At 37.6% G+C, this 12,533-nt stretch overlaps 1 protein-coding gene across 6 annotated transcripts in view; it reads left to right on the top strand.

The window, feature by feature from the left end:
• GRIN2D (glutamate ionotropic receptor NMDA type subunit 2D) overlaps positions 1-12,533 on the top strand; it is a 557,401-nt gene that overhangs the window by 250,410 nt on the left and 294,458 nt on the right. The gene's annotated exons all lie outside the window — the stretch shown is intronic.

Genomic DNA, 12,533 nt, shown 5'->3' with positions numbered 1-12,533 from the left:
TATGCACTCACAACCAGCAGTGCAGGCAGATATCTGTAGAGTTTGTACAGTCACAATCTTTTCAGCAGATGGTTATGAGAGATGAAGATCACAGATCTGAAGATAAATTGTGAAGGTATGTAAACATGAATGGGCATCCTCATCGGGACTTTCAATCGTTGGTGAAATCGTTACAGAAATTGCATCTGAAGTAAGATTTCATAGGTGTGTACCCAACTTTAGAGGTATATTTACTAAACTGCGGGGTTGAAAAAGTGGAGATGTTGCCTATAGCAACCAATCAGATTCTAGCTGTCATTTTGTATAATGTACTAAATAAATGACAGCTAGAATCTGATTGGTTGCTAATAGCTATAGGCAACATCTCCACTTTTTCAATCCAGTAGTTTAGTAAATCTAGCCCTTAGTGTTTATAACCGTGATGTTTATCCGAAACCTCATAATGGATGACAGCTCTTGATGAAAGATCTATTTTACAATCATTCACTCAGCCTTGGGTTGCCAGTAAGATTTCTGTCAGTAAAATGTAGTGACATTTTCATCAGTCAGTAAGAAACCAATAAAGTTTATTAAACATATGACATCTTCCTAACAGGACTACACTGCACACAAGAGTACAAAACTAAAGATTCTGTTCCTGATATCAATTTTTCTTCTAGATGCTGCTTGTACGTTTTACTTTTAGAGAAATTGTAGAACAACATAATGTGTTTGTAGGTAAATGTTTATAAAATTGTCTATAATCTTTACAAGGGCTCATAACTCCACTTACCCCCAAATGTCTGTCTGTGTTCCATCCCTTCACCACTAGCTGAAAATACAAGCATGTATGATTTCTAATCATTACATAACTTACAAAGTTTTAAATGTGTATTTAAATGCTGAAATAAACTCTATTAACAACATGTATCAAGTTGTCAACATGTTCATAAATGACCAACTTAATGCTAAGGGTATCTACTCTGAAAATTCTGCTTCTTGCTGCAAACTGTAGCTATCCACCTTCTAATAGCCCCATGTTTATAATTGGTTACAAAAACTAATTTTCAATATAAATCAAAATACTTGATATGATCAGTGGTCGCAGTGGGCTGGTATATGGTGGTATGTCATACTGCCACTTTTCCTACTGCCTTCATTGTAAAACTAGCAAATTCCATTCATTCACATTTTCCATACCACTACTTCTAAATTACCAGTTCGACCACTGGATATGTTGCCAAAGCAAAAGGGTGCATGCATACAGGCCTACAGATTGCATTGCCCCTCTGCATGAGCTGCTTGAATTTCCACACAGAATGCAGCTCAGATAGAACTTTAAAAAGGGATCATCGATCCCTATGTTGATTGCAAGGACCATTCACATGGTCACTTTGGGTAAAGCAGGGTGAATGGGCAATGATGTAAGCTGTGTTACCCTGCATTGTCCAAATAAGAATTCTATGTGAGCTTCAAGCAGCTAACATGGAGGGACAATGCATACTGACCACCAACTTGCTTGCTTGCAACCTAATTTTGTTGGGGATCATGCGAATTATCTAGACTGATGGCGGAAAATAATGATACCTAATAAACCATAAATATCTGGGGCAATACGATTTTAAATGGGTATACTTTGTAGCAAAAGTGTCCAAAGTTGAACAGAGATGAAATTGAGAACAGGTTGTTTGGGGTTGAAGTGAATATCTAAATGAATATAATACTGGCAAATGATTTGTAAAAGTAAATCCCTCATTAACTCGATTTTACAAAATATCACAAAAAATGCTTGCCAAGGACATATAACAAACTTAAAGTACAGGCTTGCAGATGAATAATGGACAGCTGTTGGTTTTGGAATAAAAACCATATTTTGATTTCCAAAGCCTTTTGATCTGTAGTAACCCAGAGAATTGTGTTTGTCTCCAGAGAGCAGAGCATTTTAATAAAATTCTATGTACAGTGAATCAAACATAAAAGTCTAACATGAAATGTCAAAACCGCCACTGATAGTTAAAGGGCAACTCTGGGAGTTGAAACACTTATCTAAAACGAAGGTACTTTAGATAGTACAACTTATATAAAATTGCACCATTAAAAAAGACGCTACTGGTGTTGGCAAAAATTTATATTTCATCTTTGTTTTTACAAAAAATGGCTATGTTTAAGCATGTTAATTTTATAAATTATGTGCAGGAAACCTCTCACTCTCCTTCAATTGTGAAACTGGATATCTCAGGAAGCTCTGCCACATTCAACTAGCCTCTGACTGGCAGCGCACGCTGGGACTTGTAGTTCCACAAATGCTGAAAAGTCACAAGCTGCCTAGGCCTCATTTTTATTGTCCATCACTTCAAATAGTTGGATATCTCAGTCAGGTTCAGCCTTTCATCATGCTACACCCATAAATGATTTAAGAATCTAAGGTTACAGACAATCAGCAGTGGGTAACTGTTTTAGAGCGATGAGTCATTCATGAAGATCCTGTAGGCATAAAATGGTACTGTAAATAAATAAGGGTTATGGAGATTTCATGGATTAATTTCAAGCTACAATTATGATTATTACTAATCATCTATTGCTGTAGTCTTGAAACCTCTGTACCTAAGAATAACCTCTGTCATTTTTAGAGTGACCATATCACTATGAATTTATATAATCTGTTAAACTTGCCTATAGAACATACTAACAATTTGTTCCAGAAATTCTAACATTGGTCAGTTTAATCATTGGGAGTTATTAACCAACATTACTGAAAGGTGCAAATCTGCACTGTACTAAACTCATGGCCAACAATCAACAATGAATTGCAAGTTCGACAAAAAAAAGCAGTCGTCCGATTAGTTGCTATGGTTTTAGTACAGAATTGCCCTGTTGTGCTATGTTAGTAAATAATATGTATCCTCTAGTCCTTTTGTATACAATCATTAAGCAGGCATTTAAGAAGTTTAAAACAAGAGCCCCTACCATTGCAAATCTGAAGAAAATAATGGAAAGATAATTAGAAGCGTTACTATTTGGTACAGAATTGGACATTTAGAAGTGGCAGTATGGAATATGTAATGGGAATGTAAGTGAATAGAATTAAATAGTTTTACAATGAAGTCAGTAGAAGAAGTGGCATATCACTGTATACACCCCCACTTCGACCACATTCTGGTCTGTAAAACCAGTTAACTTGAGAGATTCTTACTGTTGTCATTGAGTATATTTACTAAACTGCGGGTTTGAAAAAGTATAGATGTTGCCCATAGCAACCAATCAGATTCTAACTGTCATTTTGTACTCCTAGAATGTACTAAATAAATGACAGCTAGAATCTGATCGGTTGCTATAGGCAACATTCCACTTTCTCAAACCCGCAGTTTATTAAGTATAGCCCCAAGCATTTAATGGTGAAATCATCATTACTGTACAAAACTTGAAATGTGTATATAAGTTTCAGAACCTTTATACCACAATACTTGGGTGTTAGGGAGACTCTATAGACTAGGGTTTCTCTTCATTTGGGGCATCATGCGTAACTCATTTGATCCATCTGGTCACTTTCTTGACAGTAAAGATATTTTTGCATCATGACTCTCAATGGAATGCATCTATTGCTTTACCTGCTTTTTATCTACTCAGCCATTGCTGTTGGTTAATTATTCAACTGTTTGACGGGTCTGTGATATATCCCACTAAAACCTTTTTTTGTGTGTTTCTGTATTTCACCATAAGATAAATGAAGAAATGTGCTGTTATATTGCATTGCTCTCTAAAATCAATGAATACTTTCTACACAGAGCAACACAATTATTCCTAAACAATTACTCATTTGGGTCTATGATAAACCTCTTATCACAGCAAGCTCATTTCTTTCTACAACTAATTAAACACTTTTATAAAATTAAAATATATTGCTGTTTAGAAGGAAAGTACCATTTTGCATCATTCATTAAGACACTGCTAACGGGGAAAACACAAATCTTTTTATCTGCTTGTAATAATAATGAAGCAAAATATTATGTTGCTTCTTGGTTTTCAAATACCTCTTTTGTATTTTGGTGCATTTCATTTAATAACCTTTACATGTTATCTCCAGTTTGCCATTACCTTATTGGCTATAATCTTTCCCAAATAATTTTTATGTGTTGACCAATGGAAGCTTTATGTAACCCCTGTACCTACATGCAGGGCTGCCAAGAGGAATTCAGGGCCTCGGTACAAAAACTTAATGGGGCCCCCCTTATGGAATGTTGGAGGCCCTATTTGGAAAATAAAATGGGTATATTTAGAAAATTCCAACCAGCCCAGGCGTTAAATCAATAGCACCCACAAGTAATAATTAGGCCTTCCTTCAGCCCCAACATTAAAATAATTGTATTCCCATTTAATAAATAAACCTACTTCACAGTGATAAATTAATAGGTATATTTATGAAATGTAAATTCTATTTCCAGCTACCATCACTGCCATTAAATAATTCATAGTCACATTTAATAAAAAGACTTCATTCTCCCCAAACTCACCCTCACATTCAATAGTCCCCAAACCTCTCAATCTTTAATAGTCCCCACTATTAAATTGCCCCACCATCACCCCACAAACAAAATACGCACAGGGCCGTCCCTGGCACCCATTAGGTGCCAGGGCTGGCCACCGTCTCCTATTGCGCAATCGCGTTCCGGGACGCCTCTTCCTTCCCAGGCATCTGGGAATCTTAGGCATCTCATCCACTGGCGAATCCATAGGAGGGTGATCGGGACAATCGCCCCTCCCCCCCAGCAGGTCTGCCCCTGCTCGCATCTCTGTTGCTAGGCAACAGGACACACTTCACCTCCTCCTGTTGGCGGTCAGCAGTTTCCTGGCCACTGATTCCACTGCCAGAGTATCAAGGTCCACTTATGCACTCCAACCTTTTTCCCTGCATTCTGTCTGACCTCCTGGCTTCAGACCCTGCTTTACCTGGCCCTGCACCGGGATTCTCCTTTGGCATATTTAGATCTCCCGTTTTGACCCCTGGCTTCCTGACTTTGCTATTGTCTGATCCTTTTGTACTTCGTTGCCTGTACAGCCTGATCATGGATTGCACGACTATACCTGTTCACCCACTGCATCGGTGTTGGCTAACTTGAAGGACTGCAACCTGCACATCCTCTGCAGCAAACTCGAAACCCCCTTGCGGGGGTCCCTGGCGAAGAACAGAGATACGTTAGACTCTGCACCTCCTAGCTTATAAACGTCAATACCATCAAGTAGACTTCAGTTCAAGCAAATTCATGACATGCAGGTGGCCCAGTGACCCAGCCCAAGGTAGGCCACTATGGGACCGGCCCGGTGGGGCAGATGCCCCCCTGACCTGCAGCTCTGCCTGCCCATTTCTACATAGAAGATGTTTGTTATTCCCACCAGGAGTTGACTTGGGAAACCACTGCCCAACTCAAAGGATAACTGGGGATTAATTACTGAAACATGAACCAGAAGGAAGGGACAAGTCACGTGGGACAGTTATTAGTGGACAAAAAAGATTTAAGGCTAGCAGCTCAATGTATAAATTTATGAAGAATTAATACTGATTTCTGAAGTTTAAGGTGACCAAGATAGAACACCAACCTGCACACTGTGTAACTAGAATAATAATTGACACAGGTTATAAAAGACAACTAACTGGAAACATATGTATGAAGGTCAGTAATATCATAATGCAGATTCACATAAACTTTGTAGATGGTTCCACAGCATATAATAGCAATGGTAATATAGTGTACAATTGATATGCAGTGAAATAACTGATGATAATACAGTAATAAGTACTCCACACTCTTAGTCAGCAATCCATAGAGTCTGGTTAGATGGGCCTGATGCATGTAGTATTCACATATAGACCTACTAGCACAAAGCCTAAACTGGCTAACAATGTGTGAATGCAATAAGAAAAAATGAACTTTAATGAACTCAGTAAACTGTCACTCTTAGGCATCAACAGTGATCGACAAAGCAAGTTGGCATTGGTATGTTCATCTATGGGTACTAGAATATTACCCTTACACAGTGATGCTTACTTATAATAAATATTGTCCCAACGCTATATACTAGGACAGATGAGGGGAGGAGTAGACCCAACAATAATATTATGGAAGATGTGAGGAGAAGACCCGACAATGTATATATACTAGGGAAATTAAGAGGAGTAGTAGTCCCAGCAATGGTCGATTCAATAGGTAACAATTCAAGCCCAGACCTCTAGTTCAGGCAGGAATTTAACGAAACATTCAACCCAATGTATGATACAGTGCGCAGATTAACGGGTTACTCACACACGCCTTGGACAGAGAGATCAGTTTTTTAATACTACAGGGAACTTGAAATAAGTTTAAATAAAAGTTCTGACTTCCTTCATGGTCCTCTCAGCTGTCTAGTGGATGAATTTAATGAATGCGGGTCCTCTCTGCTTGACTAAGGAGTTGGTTCGGTTGTGAAATTGGGCACCTGTACCAGATCTGGAGTCCCTCTGGACACTTATCCAGATATGGAATTACTCTGAACTCCCTTATAAAGTATTTCCCTCCTCTCCAGCACTGTCATTCATGGCAGTGCCCTCCTCTATGGCTGTGTCTCCTCTCCCAGGGGCACTCTGCACTCTGGTAGCATCTCCTTAATTGGCCACACTCATCTGCACCAAACTTTTCTCTCTTGGTGGGCCAAACTTCAGGCATGCTGGGTATTGTAGTCTCTGGAACCCAGAGCTGCACAGGACCATCCCTAGCCAATGGCTCCTCTTCCTTCTCCTCCTCCTCCTTTCTTTATATGCCCCTGTGTTAACAGCTTATAAGCCAATCAAGGTAAAACTCCTATATTACTTTTGTCTTTTTTGACACAAAAGTATTTAACATCACATAGTGTCTAATAGATAGACTTGGTGATACCCAAGGTAGGATGGAGCCATTGATGTATTGCTTGGTTTCTGAGTTAGCATTTGGCTTTACATATGCCAACATTGACTAGTGTGCTCTGTATGTCAGTGCTGCCTTTTACTCTCATTTTGGCCTTGATTTTCCTTATTTTCATGCCCAAGTAAGCTTTCTTGGTTAAGTGCTACTGTACCACAAACATGTACACTTTAAACTCTGTACCCCTTTCCTTTACAACCCTCTGACTTAATATAATTAATATTAAAAACAGGTGCTGCATCTAAATCATGTTTGGGCTCCGCAGAGGTCTGTCGACTGCAGACTGTTCCATTCCATTGTTCCTTTCAAGTCACTAGACAGACTCTGGTGTCCCAGAATATCCCTCTCAAATAACAAGAGTGAAGGAAGAAAGAAAAATGTGATTGCAACATATAGAAAATTTAAATTCAAATGTCTTCAAGTTAAGAACTATCTTATATATTTATATCTCACATCTTGACATTGCTTTTAATGTTTGTATCCATTCACATATCAACCACACAATTTTCTTTGTCTAAATAATAAGAGCCATGTGTACATGAATGTGTTTGACAGTTATAATCCAACATTGTAATTTGTTGTGGAATATAGTCAAAACAATCTTTATTTTACATAATACACAATTAAGCCTATATGGATTCCATCCCTGTAGGTTTTGAGCCCAGAATGAATTGTTTCCTCTACTGATTGCATTGTCTGGCTGCAGGAGCAGAAAATATGACTTTTAGCTATTTCGCTTTGCTTTCAAGTCAGTGATTTGGGCTATAAGAATTATTTTGGCTGGCTGTGTTTTGGAAAGTGACGTATAGTGTGGATATGAATGTTCCTGGAAGAAATCAATACTGTATCATTATTCTCCGCTAGATCACCATACACCATCTGTCTTACAGGCGTTAGGCATTACTTCATTGATGTCATTGCTACGTGAGTTGTGTCTATGGCAGCAGGGAAGTAAAAAAAAAGCAAAGAGATTAAACTGTGTAGGTCAAAGTAGTACTGTGAGATACATAATAAGCATGGGAAAGTAAAACACATAAGTTTGGAAATGTGTTCCCCTCTATCAGAGACTTTAAAACACTAGTGGGCAACAATCACATTAGTGGACCTCCGATTATTGCGAATGCATCCTAAAAATAGCTAGGGTTATTGTAATGCTAGGATGGGGGCTTGGGATAGGTCTAAGTTTAAACCTGGATTTAGGTCCAAATGTTGATGTGTGTGTGCTGAAGTTAGTAATTCAATGACAGTGTTTAGGTTAGTATTTGGAGCTTTCTTGTTTGTTTTTTCTCTTTGCTTTTATATTTTACCTAAAAGCGGAGACCCTCATCTTTGAAACAAGGCATCTCTGGTCTTCCTAGCATATGCAGAGGTGTAACAGGAGGTTTTCAGAACCTCTTTCTTCCAGACAACATTCATATTATTATTAACTTTTATTTATATAATGTCAATCTATTACGCAGAGATTATACAGAGAATATTTAATAATTCCCATCAGGAATAACTATGAAGTTTAATAGTGGACCCTTGTCCTGATGGCCACTGGGCAACTACCTCTTTTGCTCTCTTACAATAGATCTGACCTCTGTGTTTGAAAGAAAACAAATAGTTGTAGTCATATATCAATAACTGCAGTCAGAAATACTGTATGACAATTTCAATGCAAAAACATTCGTTCCTGCCTTTGTTAAGGAATGCAGACTTTCTATGACATATTGGATGTCTGCACTCCTCAATATAGAAGCTCAAAATGATCAAGGTTCGATTCCCAAGTATATTGTCTGGAGGTTTAAAACCAGTTCAAAAATTGAGAAGGATGAACAGGTTCGAACATGCATGTTTGAGCCTGTTCGACAGTGTTCGCGCTGGTTTGCACACGTTTCAGCTGGTTCACAAATGTACAATATATATATATAATTTAAAACTGTATTGAAAAATCCTAGTACATTATCTGTGAACCTTGACTACAAACTGCTAATGGCAAAATGAGCCACAAATTTCAAGTTCATATCAGGATCCATTGCCAAACATCGATGTTGTGGAACTTAGAAATTTGATCAGTTCAAAATTTTCAAGAAGTCCATTCCTCAATAAAGCAATCATGGTTTTGCACTAATGTCTACTTTTCAGTGGACACTGTTTTATTGGTGCTGCCTATCTCTTTGCTATTTTTGATTTGTGTGGAAAACTCCTCATACGATTTGACACTATATATATATATATATATATATATATATATATATATATATATATATATATATATATTATGTTAAAGACAAGGGACGACTACAACTGTCTTTGTTTTGTATAGATATAGAGCATTTATATTTGGTGGTAGTCATTTTTACGAATACGACAATTCTGACAGTAATTTCACCTACAGTAATTTGCCAATGAGTACAATCCCGGCATACAGAAAATATAGACTTACCATAAAAGCGACTCACAACATTTCAGACACGCCGCATATAAATACCGATAGCTTAAAAATGCCGACGGTGTGATTCTCGTCAAATTGACGGTTTAAAGGGGGCAATGCCAGGACCCGCCACCTCTATAATAAAAAAAAAAGGGTTAGGGTTAGGGCTTCTATATTATAGAGGCAGCGGGTCCTGCCATTACCCCCTTAAAACCGGCAATATGACGAGAATCACACTGCCGGCATTTTCTGCTATCGCCATTTATATGCAGCATGTCTGAAATGTTATCAGTCATTTTTAGGGTCTGTATTTTCAGTAACTGCAATTCTACTCATCGTTATTATATTGTCGGTGTAATTGCTGTCGCAATTCTCCTCTTTGTAGAAACGTACCCCACCCTTTATATTGGCATGCAGATGGTATCATGTATAATATGGGATTAACCGAGTTTAGGCTTATTTTTTTCCCTCTGGCTTTATTGCAAAATAGTACCTTGTGTTACCTTGGCAGCTGTCTATCAGGCCTATATATATATATATATATATATATATATATATATATTATGCTCTACCATTTTTTACTACTGGTCTTTGACCAATGTTATTGCTTTCAGACTGTATGGGGGAGATTCAATTGCTGGCGGAATGCTGCGCAGACACCTCCGATGTCCGGCTGTGCACATTGCCAACCATGACGGTAGGAAACCCTGCTTATTTTTCTGCCCACCTCTATGCGGTGCAAGGAAAAATGAACGGAGATTTCTGGCTTAACATCAGCCCAATGTGTCTCTGTGGATGTTCCAGAGACACATTGCGCTAAATTGAAAAATCCCTTTATTAAGGCGACATGCTGACCAAAGATGCACTGCAAGAAGAATGTGAAAACATTATCATTTAGCCAAAACACTGGAACTCCTAAAGTTTGATTAAGGTCTGGAAATAAGAATGACATTTTTGTTAACAGTTTGAGACAATTCAGTTCTGCACGTTGAGCACAGATGAAGCGACTCAGTGGGCTGAAGAATCTAATTTATTGAGTAAGAATTCTAGAAAATAAGGTAACCAGCAGAAAATTCAAAAAATAAAAGTCAGTGCTAAAGTCAATTTATAAGCATTATTTTGTACACTAGATTTTATGATTTTAAACCTTTTAAAGGGGAAAATGAAATGTTGTTAAATGGGACAAAAACATATAAATTGAGGAATCTGAATATAGGAGATTGTATGTTGCCAAAAATAAAAATATAAATCCACCGTTGATCATCATTCCCTTGGATATTCTATGGATATGATGCTCCATCTATTATCTGCAATTCTGGTCTTTGAGCTTTTTTAATCAGAAATCAATCAATAAGAAGCACGCAGAAAACACATAAAAATGCCAAAAAAAGGCAAAAAATGGATTGCTATTTTTTTGTCCCTTCAGAGATAATAATCACCCCCCCACTGTATTAATAGGTGATAAATGTCCTTACTATGTTAAAAAAGAAACACAAGGTAAGAATGAAAAACACTGCATAAATGCTCATGTGTCATGCATTATTACTTTTACAAGCATTAAAAGTAAAACACAGAAAATAACATAAAACGTGTGCATAAGGACTTATAAAGAAGGTAGTGGTGGAGTTTATCCATCTTTCATCATTTCAACTTCCCCATGCATATGAACAGCTCATGCCTATTTTACACTCTTTGCACAGTGTGGTGTATATAGTAACCACTTCTTTTGATATTGTGTATTGTGGGTTTTGACACACACTACCTTAAGTGGTTACTATGTACCACAAACAGGGTCGGGCAGGGGGTAGCCATCAGACCCCATTAGACTCACATGTAAGAAGCTGCTGGCTGCTTTATCTTATGTCAGCAGTTGACGCTGCACGTGGGGGTGCCACTGGCTTTAAAAATACTGGATGAATGACATTAAGTCTATTGTCATCCACTGCACCAGGTGAACACTACAAACATAATTTTTTTCAATTTTGCTGCTTTTTACTTTACTAACGGGATAACTTGATTTGGACTGTAATATATAATTAAATTTTTTGTCATATGAACATGTCTGGTAATTGTTAGTCATTTAGCGTAACACGCAATTCATGGTGACATCACTTTCTCTCAGAAAAGTATGGACGTCATGCTAAAGTTAAATTCACAAACCTTTCCCAAATGCTCATATTGATGACACTCGTGGGGTATCTCACATAACCAAGTCCATCTCACGCACACTTTAGTGACATCCAATAGACATGCCCTTTTATCAGCATCACCGGCATCTCACACCAATATAATAATATATAAATATAAGTCTTTGCGAAGGATGTAGCCTAATGTCACCAGCATATACAGTAAGAGAAGGGTTAAAAGTCATTGTCATATTTTGCTTATTTCAGGGACGTGAAATAATTTCCGTTCTAGCAGTAACTTAGTCTAAATGATTCTTAAAATCACTACCACATTTTTCAGTATACGAAGGAACACAAAAATCAGCCAAATGTTATGTGCACTTGTTATCTGTAGCATGTATGGTTGAGGATTCTTCAGTGAGTCCGATGATGAGGGAAGCATTTGTAAACTACCAATATCTGCCCTTGCTTTCCACAATATAGAATTTGAACTAAGTCGACTGAGTTAATGTGACATCTCAGAATTAGAAAATACTGTTCATTGGTAAATATTGATACAAATTGTTAAATGGTAAAGCAAGAATTATTTAATGTTAAAGGACATTATATAGGGAAATCGAATTGTTCTCCTATGTTTGTGATAGCGCTAATAGCAGAATATTACAACAGCAGCCTAATAACACATTGGTTTGATAAAGATAGAACACTGGTACATTTTGAAAGTATATCACACATTCACACAAAAATGTGTACAAGTCACACTCCATTTTGCCTGTTGAAGGGGACCACCTCCAAAACAGGCCTGTTTACATTGTTAACTTTGTACAATATGCAATTTTGTATTTCAGCATTCTCTAGTTCTTTAGGTTGGCAATTGGTGTGCCATAGTCTATGGCACACAGGGAATACAATAGTCATGATTTAATATTTGTGCAAGCATGACATTTTCTTGCAGATTACTGGGCAATTACTAATTATCACAGTAAGAGCTGTAGAATAACTTTGTTTTCACTATTCAGTGTTGTATATGCCATGTGTATCAGGTGCAGAACATCCCAGATTTTCACCACATGGTTTCCA

The sequence above is a fragment of the Mixophyes fleayi genome, chromosome 11 (assembly GCF_038048845.1).
Source record: "Mixophyes fleayi isolate aMixFle1 chromosome 11, aMixFle1.hap1, whole genome shotgun sequence".
Lineage (NCBI taxonomy): Eukaryota > Metazoa > Chordata > Amphibia > Anura > Limnodynastidae > Mixophyes > Mixophyes fleayi.
This window is presented reverse-complemented; position numbering and strand designations above follow the sequence as displayed.